We start from the raw sequence: 14,845 nt of genomic DNA, 5'->3' as shown, positions 1-14,845 counted from the left end.
ACCTGATTTGACCAGAGAAACGCGACGAACCTCCGCAGCAGCTTTGCATCCGTAAGTCCCTTTCCTTCTCCGCCTTAGATCTGCATTACGACTTCTCGAGTTCATCGGTGTTCGTCGCCGCTCATTACAGACCCTTGATAGATTTCACCTCCGATGCCCTTTCCTGATCGTCAGATAGTGTAGAACTGCTGCGGTAGCTGTTTCGCACCCATTTTAAATGCAAATAGATCCCTTTTTCCTGTATAGATGCTTCGTTATAGCTAACGAACTCATCTGTACTGGATTTTTAGGTCTAGAATATTTTCTTTTCGGGACAGCCTTTTGATCCAAAATAATAATGATAGCTTGGTGAAACTTGTTTATGCCAACACTTAGCTGAATCTGCTTTCTGAGAAAATCTGTAGTCATGGCGGCTTACCACTCCGGCTTTCTTTTCCTTATATGTCATTAGCCCTTAGTTAAGCCGCCGTTACTTGTTTTACATCTTCAACCTTTAACTGTTAATTTTGCCGTAAACTGAACCGGCATGTTGCTTTTTCTTTTTCAGTCCCTTGCACATCATGCCGTCAAAGACACCCACCATCTGCAATTGGGTCCCTCAACCATAACTGAGTATCGTTTAAAAGAGTTCTTCCTCATCGGGTTTCTGCCCTCAAAAAGAATCATGCCTTATCGTGCTCCTGACCCAGAAGAAGAACGACCCAATCCAAAAGACGGCGAAGTGATCGTCTTTACTGACCACATGAACCGTGGCTTCTCACCGCCCGGTTCAAAGTTTTTCAAAGAAGTTCTTCACTTTTTCAAACTCCATCCTCAGGACATTGGGCCCAATTCCATATCCAATATTTGTAACTTCCAAGTGCTCTGTGAGGTATATCTTCAGCAAGAGCCGACTGTGGAACTATGTAGAGAATACTTCTATCTGAATCGGCAGAACGAGTGCACCAACGGCCTTAGCTTAGAGCTTGGAGGCATCTCAATTCAGCGCCGACAGGGTGTTGTCTTCCCTCTCATAGTTTTGCAAGTCACCCAAAGGATTGGAACCAAACTTGGTTTTACTGTCAGGACATCTCACCCGCCAACGAGAAGCCACTGCCGGGTTACCACCCCGATCGTCTTGAATCCAAGTTCGCACTGCCAGATAAACTTACCGTTGCTGAACGCAAGAAGCTGCTTCCATCTATCAGAAGAATCAACGGTTTGTTGGGGAACGGTTTAACCGGAGTCGACCTAACCCGCTGCTGGATCTCATGGCGGATTATTCCATTAAGCCGTCGTTCAAAATTGATGTATGAATATGGTGGAGACCCGGACGACTCTCTTCATCATACCCCGGTTCAACTAACTGAGGAGGACATTGTCGCAATGTCAAATCTTCTGGTGAATGCAAAGTATGAAGATTGTAGTGTTGTTGGGTTAAATCCCTTCTGTAAACTTAACCCGGTACCAGAAGTAAGGATATTATGATCTTTTTCCTTTGTATTTTGTCCAGCCGTATTGTTTATCACTGATCCTTCCTCCTGTCTTTGTAGGCCAACTCTGACTTTTGGAAAGTGAAATATGATCACGAAGCTGCCAAGAAGGCGAAACTCGCTGCCAGGAACGCCAAGAAATCGACCAGGAGATCGAAGAAGAAAAAGAAGACACTCCTGAAGATTTAATGAAACTTGATGACACGTCTGACTCGGAGGTAGCCCTTGATTCCCTTGGCCAATTTTTTTAACAATCTTATTGACACTGATCCTTACCAGGATGACACTGGGGCCAATCAGGCCGGGGAAGCAGAGGTAACTATCATTTCCTCCGACTCAGAGCCCTTACCAAGACACAAAGTTCGACGAGTGATCTGTAAAGTAAGGTTTTCTAACCCCTTAGCTCACTTGGATCCCAACTTTCATTTGAAAAATCAGCAACATGAAAACCGCCGTGAAGTTGGGATTGAAGATGAACCGGCTGTCGTCCTTCAACAGACCGCTCGGAAACGCCCGAACGAGGTTTACTTATTGCTGTCTTTAACCCGTTTTAATGAATCCTGCTCCTTGTATTTCCTTTAACTCCTTTCTTTTATCTTTTTAGGAGGTGTCTCGTTCCTCAGGCAACTCATCACAAACAAAATTTCTGGCTTTCAAGACTGCTCCTGGGTAACCAGAAATCCTCTTTTCTTCCGGGTTGCTCAATTGCATCTTGATGCTAACAATCCTGCAATATTTTTTCCTTAGCGGCTAGGCTAAATCCAAGAAGGCGAAGGCAGCAAAACCGGCGGAAGACCCGCTAGTGCTGGCATCTGACCCGGCTAGGCCGCCTTCTCCATTAACTGACGCCCCAAAAGACCCGCCTATTGTCAATGAAGCAAATCTTCCGGAGCCGTCTCTTGACGAAGCCACTATGAATCCTTCCACAGCTGGACCGTCAAGCTCAACTGACCCGCCTTCTCCACGTGCTCTAGATGTTCAAATTACTGGGAGCCGCTTTGTTGAGTTGGGGAACCCAACAGTGCTGGCTTGGTGTACAACAAAGCAAGAGGCATTGGAGAGGTAGAAGGTTCGCTTTGACGTTGCCAACTACGATTGTCTCAATGCCAGTGATATCTTATCCGGCTATCTCAGTCATGTACACTCCAGTCGTGAGTCTGAGATCGAGATGGTCAAGCAGCTTCAGTTGAAGTATGTGGTACGTTGTTTCCGGTTTACTAATATTCCCTCAGCCCCCAAGTCTTCAGATTATGAGAGAAATAGAATATCCTGTATACTTAAAATATAGGCCGAGACTTTTACCTCTGAATCTTTGCCTGATATTGATAGAACAAAAATTTCACCTATAGTCCCCAAGGACCGGTTTATTTTGACCATTAATGAATTGGTACTTTAGAATTGAAAACTGTCTCCAAAGTATTTAATGCTCCGGTTTAACCTTGATAACCTTGCTGAACTGCGTACATTAGCCCCCAAGTGCCAAATGTTGTTACTTTGTAAAGGACTTGGGACTTTAAATATGTTTGTAGAGTCGTAAAAATTTGATTTGGCATACATTAGCCCCCAAGTGTCAAGTGGTGTATTCGTAAAGTACTTGAGACTTGAATCTTGAATTTGGATATTTGAATTTGAAACCAAGTCTTGACTTATCTGAATGTTTCACAGAATGCCTTGTCTGAACTGGACTCTCAATTGACTGACGCAAAGACCCGGCTGGCGAGTCAGGAGTCAGAAATCAAATCTTCCACCTCTAAACTGCAAATAATCCTTTCTGCAACGGAAAATTTGAAGACCAGCTTTGCTGCCAAGGAGAAGACTTGGGAAAATGAGAAAACACTTCTGACCCGACGAGCTGAAATTGCCGAAATAGCTCTGAAAGAAATTTCAACAGAGCTGAATGGTTTAAAGGGCCGGGTGTCTCAGATGGTCGCTGCTATCTTTAGTAAGCTACCTGATTTGGCCTTTCGTATATTTTTTGCCAAACCGGAGTATAATCCGCCAACTGACTCTGTTAAAAATATATGTAGGTCCGCGAAGTAAGAATCTGATCCAAGACCCGTTGATTAAGCTGAAGGCAGTATACACTTTAGTTGAACAATTGTATATCAGCGCACAACGGGCTCTACCTGCTATCTCTCCTGCTAATCAAGGACCTAACCGGCTGAGTGACGTCCTGAAGAAGCTGTCCATCCTTCCTGCCAGGTTCCAAGAAGTAAAACGCTCCTGCGCGCGAGCCGAAGCTTTGACTGCCCTAAGCCGCTCCAAGGCTTGGGTGCTAGACCTAGACCCGGCAGACGTGGCAAGGGGCTATCCTACCGTGAAGGAGGATGGGTCTCCTTTTGATCAAGATGACTTTATAGCCTGTCCGCGAAGTCCGGCCTCAGGTGACTAGTCTTGGAGATGACACCAATGTGGATAAGTACCAGCCGGGTTTTGATAGTGAGAATAAGAAGATGGCCCCTCCCTCATATAAAGTAACAGACTTGATCCCACCAGTGAGAGAAGATACATTTGCCCCGGAGGTTGACCCGATCGGCCTGATTGACGACGAAGCCGAATTTTTCACCATGAACGGCTTCGATTGGTAAAAATCCAACTTCCAGCAGACTCAAGATGGTGAACCGGCTAGGGAGGGACAATGAACATCTTCATGGGCTTTATAAAGCCTTGTAATAGCTTAGCTGTTAAAACACTGCAAGTTTGCTTGTGCCATCGCGCATAAAATACTTATCCATGAATCTGTATTTCCAGATGCCAATGTTTAATGCTTGCTTATGCATCGCTTAACGCTTGTCTCTGCAATGTTTGAACTCTGCTCCTGTAAATACAAAGAAAAGACTGGCATGGCGGTTTAGAACCAAACGGGTTTAAACACCGAATGTAGAGCCAATATATTTATCTCGATAATAGCAGAGACAAATAAAACATAAGGGCTAATACGAACCTTTTGGCTAACACAGCGGGTAAGTATGTATAAGTAATGACCATACCTTATCCCTGTTGATCCTTAGATCGCCGGTTTAAATAATCCGGGTGATTGAATTTAATGTTTATGAAAAGTTAATGCAATGATCATTATACCTTAGTAGCTCATACCTTTTGATCCTTGAACCACCGGCTTGAATGACCCGGGCAGCTGTGTTGTCCAATAAGTGAGCCGGTGAAGAAGACCAGGCTAATTTATTTGTAATATTGAGATAACAACAAACTAAAAGGCAAGCAATAAATAACAAGCATAATTTTAATCTTGTATTCAAAAAGGTTGGGGGTTTCTGATTCGAATACGACCAGTAAACCGGACCAAAGGGGTTAAGCTAAGGTTCGAATACGACCGTATAGCCCCCAGTGGCTTTGGCGTTGCGCCGATCAAGAGGGTACCGACAGCTATGTTCTCTTTGGTTCGAATACGACTTATGTTTGAATAGGAAGCCCCCAAATGACCTTCAGAGGTTTTTAACGACCCTGATTCGAATACGATCCAAGTCGGACTCAAGAGGGGTTAAGCTATGATTCGGATATGATCAAGAAGCCCCAAGTGAGTTTGGCCTTGAGCCGATCAAGAGGGTTACGACAGCTATGTTCTCTTTGGTTGGAATACGACCTATGTTTGAACAGGAAGCCCCCAAGTGACCATGATATTACAGCTTAGATTCGGATATGATCATAAGCCATACAAAAAGGGTAAACTTGATTCAAATATGATCAGCTCCTTAATAGTCATTTGAAAAATAAGATTTAACAAAGATGCATAATCTTTGAAAAGAAAAGAGACCGATGGTCTTACTTTATTGCTTATCATGGTATATACAATGTGAACGTATGTACATGAGGAGAGCCGGTGGCTCAGGTGTAGTACGGCCGAAGTTGAGCAATGTTCCATGGCTGGCGGGTCTCCTCCTCCGACTTATGTGAGTCTGCATGCTCTTGAACATCAATGAGGTAATATGACCCGTTGTTTAAATTCTTACTAACCACAAAGGGTCCTTCCCAAGGTGGGGATAGTTTGTGTGCATCTGAGAGATCCTGGATGAGCCGGAGCACCAAGTCGCCTTCCTGAAAAGTCCTGGACCTAACCCGGCGGCTGTGGTATCGGCGCAGGTCTTGTTGATAAATCGCTGACCGAGATGCTGCTAAGTCTCTCTCTTCATCCAACAAGTCAAGTGCATCTTGTCTGGCTTGTTCATTATTAGCTTCAACATAAGCTGTCACACGGGGCGAGTCATGACGGAGGTCACTAGGCAATACTGCTTCTGCTCCATAAACCATGAAGAAAGGTGTGTAACCCGTAGACCTATTGGGCATAGTGTTGATACTCCATAATACCGACGGTAATTCCCCTTCCCAACAACCCGGCGTTCATTGTAAAGGAACCATGAGCCGAGGTTTGAGCCCTTTTCAAAATTTCCTGATTGGCTCTCTCAGCTTGACCATTGGATTGAGGGTGAGCTACAGAAGAAACATCAAGCCGGATGTGTTCTCCTTGACAGAACTCTTCCATAGCCCCTTGAGACAGATTGGTGCCATTGTATGTGATAATACTGTGTGGAAAACCGAAACAGAAGATCACTTTTTTCATGAACTGAACTGCCGTGGCTGCGTCACACTTGCTCACAGGCTCCGCCTCAACCCACTTGGTGAATTTATCAACTGCCCACCAGGAGATGCGTCTTTTTATCCTTAGACCTCTTGAAAGGTCCCACCATGTCAAGTCCCCAAACCGCAAACGGCCAAGTGATTGGAATCATCCGGAGTTCTTGAGCCGGCACATGTGCTCGTCGTGCAAATTTCTGACATCCATCACATCTACTGACCAGATCTTCCGCATCAGCGTGAGCCGTCAACCAGTAAAAACCATGACGAAATGCCTTGGCCACTAAAGATTTTGAACTGGCGTGATGACCACAATCGCCTTCATGGATCTCATGAAGGATTTATTGACCTTCTTCAGGAGAAACACACCGTTGAAAAGCTCCGGAAACATTGCGATGAAATAACTCTCCATCTGAAATCATCATGGACTTAGATCACCGGGTTATCTGTCGAGCCAAGGTCTCATCCGCTGGCAACTCTCCCCAGGTCATGTAAGCCAAGAAAGGCACCGTCCAATCTGGGATGACATGAAGAGCCGCCACCAAGTGAGCCTCCGGGTCAGGAACAGCTAAATCTTCTTCTGTGGGCAACTTGACAAAGGGGTTATGCAAAACATCCAAAAAGGTGTTAGGTGGCACCGGCTTACGCTGAGACCCCAGTCGGCTTAAAGCATCAGCTACTTCGTTCTTTCGATGGTCAATGTGTTCCACCTGATAACCTTTAAAATATCCTGCAACGGCATCAACCTCTCGGCGATAAGCCGCCATGAGAGTGTATTTGATATCCCACTTGCCAGATACCTGTTGAGCCACTAGATCCGAGTCACCAAGACATCTGACACGACTCAAGCTCATCTCTTTTGCCACTCGAAGACCATGGAGCAAGGCTTCATACTCTGCTGCGTTGTTAGTGCAAGGAAACATCAACCGTAACACATAACAAAATTTGTCACCTCGTGGGAAAGTCAGCACAACTCCAGCCCCTGAGCCTTCCAATTGCCTGGATCCATCAAAATGAATAGTCCAATACGTGTTGTCTGGCTTCTCTTCCGACATCTGCATATCTGTCCAGTCATTGATGAAGTCGACCAGGGCTTGAGATTTAATTGCAGTACGTGGAACATACTTCAACCCATGAGACCCAAGCTCAATTGCCCACTTCGTGACTCGCCCCGTGGCTTCTCTGTTTTGAATAATATCTCCTAAAGGAGCAGAGCTAACCATAGTGATTGGATGTCCCTGAAAGTAATGTTTAAGCTTCCGGCTCGCCATGAAAACCCCATAAACAAGCTTCTGCCAATGTGGATATCGTTGCTTAGACTCAATTTGCACTTCACTAACATAATAAACCGGCCGCCGAACCGGATGCTCTTTGCCAGCCCCCTTGTGCTCTACCACAATAGCCACACTAACAGCGCGTGAGTTGGCAGCCACGTATAACAATAGCGGCTCTTTCTCAATTGGAGCAGCTAGGACCGGCGGCTCAGCCAGCTGTGCCTTCAGATCCTCAAAAGCAGCGTTCGCTGCATCGCTCCTATATGGCCGGTTGTGGCGTTGAGCATTACTTGACATCTCTGCGGACTCCATGTGCCTACTATAACTCGGGCTCCATCTTGGGCGAGGAGTTGAATGAATTCTGTCCCGACTATAGGAGTATGCATCCTGCTGGGCCAGAGCTGTCTGAAGCAGTTCTCTTACCCTGCGGGTTTCAATTGCTGCTGGCGAGTCGCCTTCCATTGGGAGAGCTGCCAAACGAGCCGACGCTGCGATGAGGTTTTCTATAGGGTTGGAGAAGTGACTCGGAGGTGTTGATACATAACGAGGAGGAGCTATATTTATACGAGGTGGCTCCATTGTGCATGGCTGAACTGGTGCACCGGGTATCGTGACCCGGTTTGCCTCCGGCGGGTTGCTCCCCCCAGCCCTAGGTGTATGGAACAGGTTCCTCGGATCCAGCATTAAAGGTAGATGCAACTGAGTTTTCTGATGCCTCCTCCTCATGACCTCGTTTGATGTGTTAAGATCCACCGAGAGCCGAAAAGTTTTTGCTTGAAGTTGCTGAGCACGAGCTTCCAGAGCTGCTCGTTCTGCTGCCATCCGGGTTTCCTCTGCGGCTAGATTTTCCTTAGCTTGCACCATCTCCTCCCACACGCATGCCACTTCTGCGTCATGCTGGGCTTTATCCGCCGGTTCTACCACAGCGGTCAACAAAGTCGTCATCCTATCCATGAGGTCCATTAGAACCTGAGCCGGGGGGCGCGCGGGGTCTCCTGACCCGGCTGCTGCCGACCCGGTAGCTGCTGCTGCCGCTGTGGTGGAGTTCTGCCCGGGCTGCATCCCCGCCATGAAGACTCCGACCCAATTCGGCGGCTCAAGGGGGTCCGGAATACTGCTGCCATCGGAACAGCCCCCGAGCATGCCGTCTTGCAGCTGGTACAACGAGTCTGTCTCACCTGTTGATGATGCAGTATCAGAGCAGATAGCCGTCTCCCCGCCTTCCATCGATCCTTCGGAGTATTCACCGCCATGGATGCAGCCTACGAAGGCATGCTTCACGACAGACTTAACACGGGCGGACCCGATGCGCTGAGCCGTTTCGATGAGGTTGGTCTGGACATCTGGATCAGGGCCTGACTCACCGATCCGGCCGATGAAGACGTGAATTCCGCCGAAGGGGACCCAGTACCCGTACTCGTTCGAGCCGGCCTTGGGGCCCCAGCCTTCGTCGTCGATGTAGAGTTTGCCGCGACGACTCTTGGTCATCCGGCCCACAGCGTATCCCTTGAGCCCTTCGAAGTTGCCCTTCAAGAACTCAAATCCACCATGCGCTGGCCCCACGGTGGGCGCCAACTGTCGTGGAGTTGACACGGCAGATGTCCTAGAGCAAGGACTTAGTCGTAGGGCCATCGCACTAGGAAGCTTAAAGGGGTTAATCGGGACAAAGGACACACGAGAGAGTTTTTATACTAGTTCAGCCCCTTATGATGAAGGTAAAAGCCTACGTCTAGTTGGGATTGGTATTTCTGAAGTTTCGATCTCCAAGAGGCTCAACTCGCCGGCTTGGTTATCGACTTGGTTCTTTCTTCCCCTAAGCCGCCACCGTGTCGTCCCCTTATATACATGGGTTGACGCCTGGTGGCCTACAGAGTCCCGGCCGGCTCATAAACAGTGTCCGGCTCGGTGACTAGTTAATTCTACCTTATGATACAAGTCACGCCACTACGGCGGTTTATCACTATGGGCCATAAGTCGTCCGTGGGCTTTAGACCCTTTATTGAACCGCCATATTTATGATTGATCCTGGGCTTTGCATGATAATCCTCTTTTCATAACTCGGCCCCTCCAGGGCGGCTTACACAAATTGTTATATCCCCGACGCTCCCCAAAATTTCGCACAGATCAAACCCTAGCCTCCTTCACATTTCGCCGCCGGACATGCCCATCCGCGCCGGACATGTCCAGCCGGCCATGTCGCCCGACCAATGAGGGTGTGCCACGTCAGCAGCGCTGCCGCCATCGCCCAACCACCGCTGGCCATGTTGCCTCTCCAGCTCCCTCCACCGCACGGGCACGCCGAAGCCCATCGCGAGCCCGCCACGGGCCGGACCCGGACCCCGAGCATGCCGCCGCCCGCGCCCGCTCGCCGAACCCTCGCCAGAACGTCGCCGCCCTTCGCCGGCGCGGCCCTGCTCGCCCCGCACCATCGCCGCACCTCACCAGCCCCACCTCTGCCTCCCGCCGCTGTTCCACCATGGTGCCCTAGCGCCGCCTCCTCGTCGTGGCCAGATCCGGTCCCGGGGAGCCAAGCCCCGCCGGATCCGCCGCTCCCTCGCCTCCCCTGCCTTGCCAGAGGTCCTCCACGCACCGCCGCCGCCATTGCTCGGGATCGAGCTGGGAGCTCGTCCCGCTCACACCGCTCGGGGGCCCCGCGTGGGCCACCTCCTCCTCGACCCGGCTCGCCGACGGCCCAGCCCAGTTCCCCCACCGGCCATGTCATGTTTACTGGGGTGTATGCCATGTATTTTTGTGATCAATGTGGTGACTAGCACAAGCATGCAAAGTAGCTCTCGTGATGTTGCTGATTTCAGGGACTTAGAATTCTTCTAAGTCATTTCCCTGATGTTATTTTTATGCCATGTATTCATGCTGCTACAAAGTGATCCATGCCTTGTTTGAGTATGTTAAGTAAGGATGATTTTGAGATATTGTTATGCTCTATCCATCAATGTCTTTGTTTGCAATTATGGAGTACCTAACATGACTCAATCTTGCTCTACTTTTGCTATAAAATGTTCCTGGCAGATTGTTTACATGTTAAGCAATTTTGCCGAGGTTGTTGTAGTTGATCCATGCATGCTTTGAGGTTGTTCTTGCCATGTTTAGCTTCTATGCCATGTCTAATTGCTGGGTGTATGCTTAGTTTGTCATGCAATGCCTTGTGTTGAGTGCATCGAGCTCGCAAACATGCCTACGTAAATCTGTTTTGCCATGTTCCAGTTTTCTGCCAAGTCTGAATCTGTTAATGAAACTTGCTAGGTTCACATGGTTGCCATTGTATTTTCTGATCCCTTTTGTCTTATGGTCAGTAAGGGACTTTTGTTGTATGCTTTGTGTAGTTTCATGCCATGCATTGCCTTGCCATGTTCTGATCCTGTAGCATGTTGTTATCTTGCTCTAAAGATTGCTTCCTGATGTTAAATCCTGACATGTTATTTTCACTAAGTCTGTGAACCTGATATCTTTTGCACTTTCGCCATGCTAGTTTGAACCTGCTCTTGTGTGATTTAGCCATAGCTCAGTGTTCATCTTTTGTCAAGCATCTTGAGTGGATCACTGCCATGTGATTTGTTGCTATGTTAGAGTGCAGTAGCTTGTTGTTCTTGATGCATTTAGATGGCTTCGTGCTGTTAATCACAGCTTTGTGCCATTATTGTTTTGCTTGCCATTTGCAAACCCTGCATCTGTTTCCAGTGATCTTTATATTGATTTTGACCAAAATCATCTCATCTTTCCAGCGGCACTCTTGGTTTTCCAAGTTGAGGCCTGGTTCAATCTTTCCCTTCCGAAGCACGCATATGCATTGCATTTCACATCCCGCATATCATGCCATGTTTTGCACCATGTTGCTTGCACATTGCACCGTGGTTCATTGGTGTTTCCTTTGCTTGTGTTCTTGCCTTGGGTAGAGCCGGGAGACGAGTTTGTGATCGAGGTCCCTGTTGAGTACACTTACGAGGTTCAAGCTTTCGTCTTCTCGGAGAACTTTGCAGGCAAGATGACCATACCCTCGAAATCACTTCTATCTTTGCTTGCTAGATGCTCGCTCTTTTGCTATGCCTATGCTATGATACCTACCACATGATTTATCATGCCTCCCATATTGCCATGTCAAGCCTCTAACCCACCTTGTCCTAGCAAACCGTTGTTTGGCTATGTTACTGCTTTGGTCAACCCGTCTTATAGCGTTGCTAGTTGCAGGTGAAGATGGAGTTTGTTCCTTGTTGGAACATGATTTATATATTGGGATATCACAAGATCTCTTATTTAATTAATGCATCTATATACTTGGTAAAGGGTGGAAGGCTCGGCCTTATGCCCGGTGTTTTGTTACACTCTTGCCGCCCTAGTTTTCGTCATACCGGTGTTATGTTCCTTGATTTTGCGTTCCTTACACGGTTGGGCTATAATGGGAACCCCTTGACAGTTCGCCTTGAATAAAACTCCTCCAGCAAGGCCCAACATTGGTTTTACCATTTGCCACCTAAGCCTTTTTCCCTTGGGTTCTGCAGACTCAAGGGTCATCTTTATTTAAACCCCCGGGCCAGTGCTCCTCTGAGTGTTGGTCCAACCTGTCAGCTGCCGGTGGCCACCAGGGGCAACTCTGGGCTGGCCTACCGGAACCTTGGAATATCCGGTGTGCCCTGAGAACGAGATATGTGCAGCTCCTATCGGGATTTGTCGGCACATTCGGGTGGCTTTGTTGGTCTTGTTTTACCATTGTCGAAATGTCTTGTAACCGGGATTCTGAGTCTGATCGGGTCGTTCTGGGAGAAGAAATATCCTTCGTTGACCGTGAGAGCTTGTGTTGGGCTAAGTTGGGACACCCTTTGCAGGGTTTTGAACTTTCGAAAGCCGTGCCCACGGTAATGGGAAAATGGGAATTTGTTAATGTCCGGTTGTAGAAAACTTGACACTTAACTTAATTAAAATGCATCAACCGCGTGTGTAGCCGTGATGGTCTCTTTTCGGCGGAGTCCGGGAAGTGAACACGATGTTGGAGTTATGCTTGAACGTAAGTAGTTTTAGGATCACTTCTTGATCACTTCTAGTTCACGACCGTTCTTTGCTTCTCTTCTCGCTCTCATTTGCGTATGTTAGCCACCATATATGCTAGTGCTTGCTGCAGCTCCAGCTCACTACCCCTTTTCCTACCCATAAGCTTAAATAGTCTTGATCTCGCGGGTGTGAGATTGCTGAGTCCTCGTGACTCACAGATTACTTCCAAAACCAGTTTGCAGGTGCCGACGATACCGTACAGGTGACGCAACCGAGCTCAAGGAGGAGCTCGATGAAGATCTTGTTCGTTGTGTTGTTTCGTTTCAGTTGATCAGTAGTGGAGCCCAGTCGGGGCGATCAGGGATCTGTAGCATTAGGGGTGGTCTTCTTTTGTTTTGGTTCCATAGTCGGACCTTGATTGCATCTAGATGATGTAGTGCTATATTCATGTATTGTGTGAAGTGGCGATTGTAAGCCAACTCTGTACCTCTTTCTTATTCAGTACATGGGATGTGTAAAGATTACCCCTCTTGCGACATTGCCTACAATGCGGTTATCCTCTAAGTCGTGCTCCGACACGTGGGAGATATAGCCGCATCATGGGTGTTACATGGTCCCTGCGATCAAAGGTGATCGGATAAGAGGACTATGGGTTGAACTTTGGGGCAACTGGCTCCAATGCATATACGTCCCTTAGCGCACACTTCCGCTCCCTCTTGGGGATGTGGGTTGCGTATATCATGTTCACCGTCCGCACTTGTGGGGGGAACCTTTTTTGTCCTCCGGTGTTCGGCTGCCGGGGCTCCTCCTCGTCATCGCTATGTGATTCCTGATCTTTGTTTTCGGTATTTAACTTGCTGGCCTGCTTGAACACCCAACAATCCATGTTGGTGTGGTTGGCTGGCTTGTTGGGGGTGCCATGTATTTGACACGAGCGATCGAGTATACGATCCAAACTGGACGGGCTCGGAGTGCTTCTTTTGAATGGCTTTTTCCGCTGACCGGGTTTAGAGCCTTTGAATCCGGCATTGACTGTCGTATCCTTGGTATTGTCGCTGTTAATGCGGCACTTATGTTTGTTGCAACATGACCTGCCATTGCCATCCTTGGTATCCGAAGTACCATGGTTCTTTGGTATGTTATTGCTTCGAGCCAGCCAGCTATCTTCTCCCGCGCAAAAGCGGGTCATGAGTGTCGTGAGGGCTGCCATAGATTTCGGCTTTTCCTGGCCAAGGTGCCGGGCGAGCCACTCGTCGCGGATGTTGTGCTTAAAAGCTATTAGGGTCTCTGCATCCAGACAGTCGACGATTTGATTTTTCTTTGTTAGGAACCGTGTCCAGAATTGCCTGGGCGATTCCTCTGGCTGCTGAATTATGTGGCTCAAGTCATCGGCATCTGGTGGTCGCACATAAGTGCCCTGGAAGTTGTCAAGGAATGCGGCTTCCAGATCTTCCCAACAGCCAATGGATTCTGCTGGCAGGCTGTTGAGCCAATGCCGAGCTGGTCCTTTGATCTTGAGTGGGAGGTATTTGATGGCGTGTAGATCATCACCGCGGGCCATGTGGATGTGCAGGAGGAAGTCCTCAATCCATACCGCAGGATCTGTTGTGCTGTCTTATGATTCTATATTTACGGGTTTGAAACCCTCTGGGATTTGATGATCCATTACTTCGTCTGTGAAGCATAGGGGGTGTGCGGCACCTCTGTACTGGGCTATATCGCGACGTAGCTCAAATGAGTCTTGTCCTCTGTGTTCGGCCCGGCCAGACTTACTTTTACTGTATCTGGCGTGACGGTTATCGTCTCGTATAATGGCGCACCCTCGCGATCCGTAGATCGATCTTGCGTGTTTTGCTTTGTCCTCCAATACGTCTTGCAGGCCTGGCATATTTCCCCATCCCTTGACATTTTTATTTGAGTGGCGTCGGGGTGCGGGCTGAAGTTTTGGCTGGAATGCCTCTTTGTCACGGCCACGAGGTGGCCGATCAGCCGCGTCATACGCTGGAGATGTAGGTTTTGGTGCTTCCTCCTCTAGTCGGGGTAGCAACCTGTGCTTTGGGTAACTCTTGGAGGGGCATTCGAGTTTATATTCCTCAGCCGCAAGGACTTCAGTCCATCTGTCAGCTAGCAAATCTTGATCAGCTTGAAGCTGCTGTTGCTTTTTCTTAAGGCTATTTGCCGTGGCTATAAGACGGCGCTTGAAGCGCTCTTGTTCGACGGGATCCTCAGGCACGAAGAATTCATCATCGTCGAGGCTTGCCTCGTCTTCGGAGGGAGTCATGTAATTATCATCCTCCGCTTCTCCATCTGCCGCTCTCTCAGGAGGGCTAGCTTCTCCATCCTCCTGCCCTAAATCTTGCTCGAGGGGATTGTTGTCGTCTTCGGCACTGTCCGGAGTGCTATTATCTCATGTGCCGATGTCACCGCTTTTGCTTTGGCGAGACTTAGAGCAGCGCCGCTGACGTTGGCGCTTGGGTTGCTTCTTGGAGGGGTCATCCTCCGCTGTCC

Source organism: Triticum urartu, chromosome 3A (genome assembly GCF_056163025.1).
Source record: "Triticum urartu cultivar PI428250 chromosome 3A, HENAU_Tu73, whole genome shotgun sequence".
NCBI lineage: Eukaryota > Viridiplantae > Streptophyta > Magnoliopsida > Poales > Poaceae > Triticum > Triticum urartu.
This window is presented reverse-complemented; position numbering follows the sequence as displayed.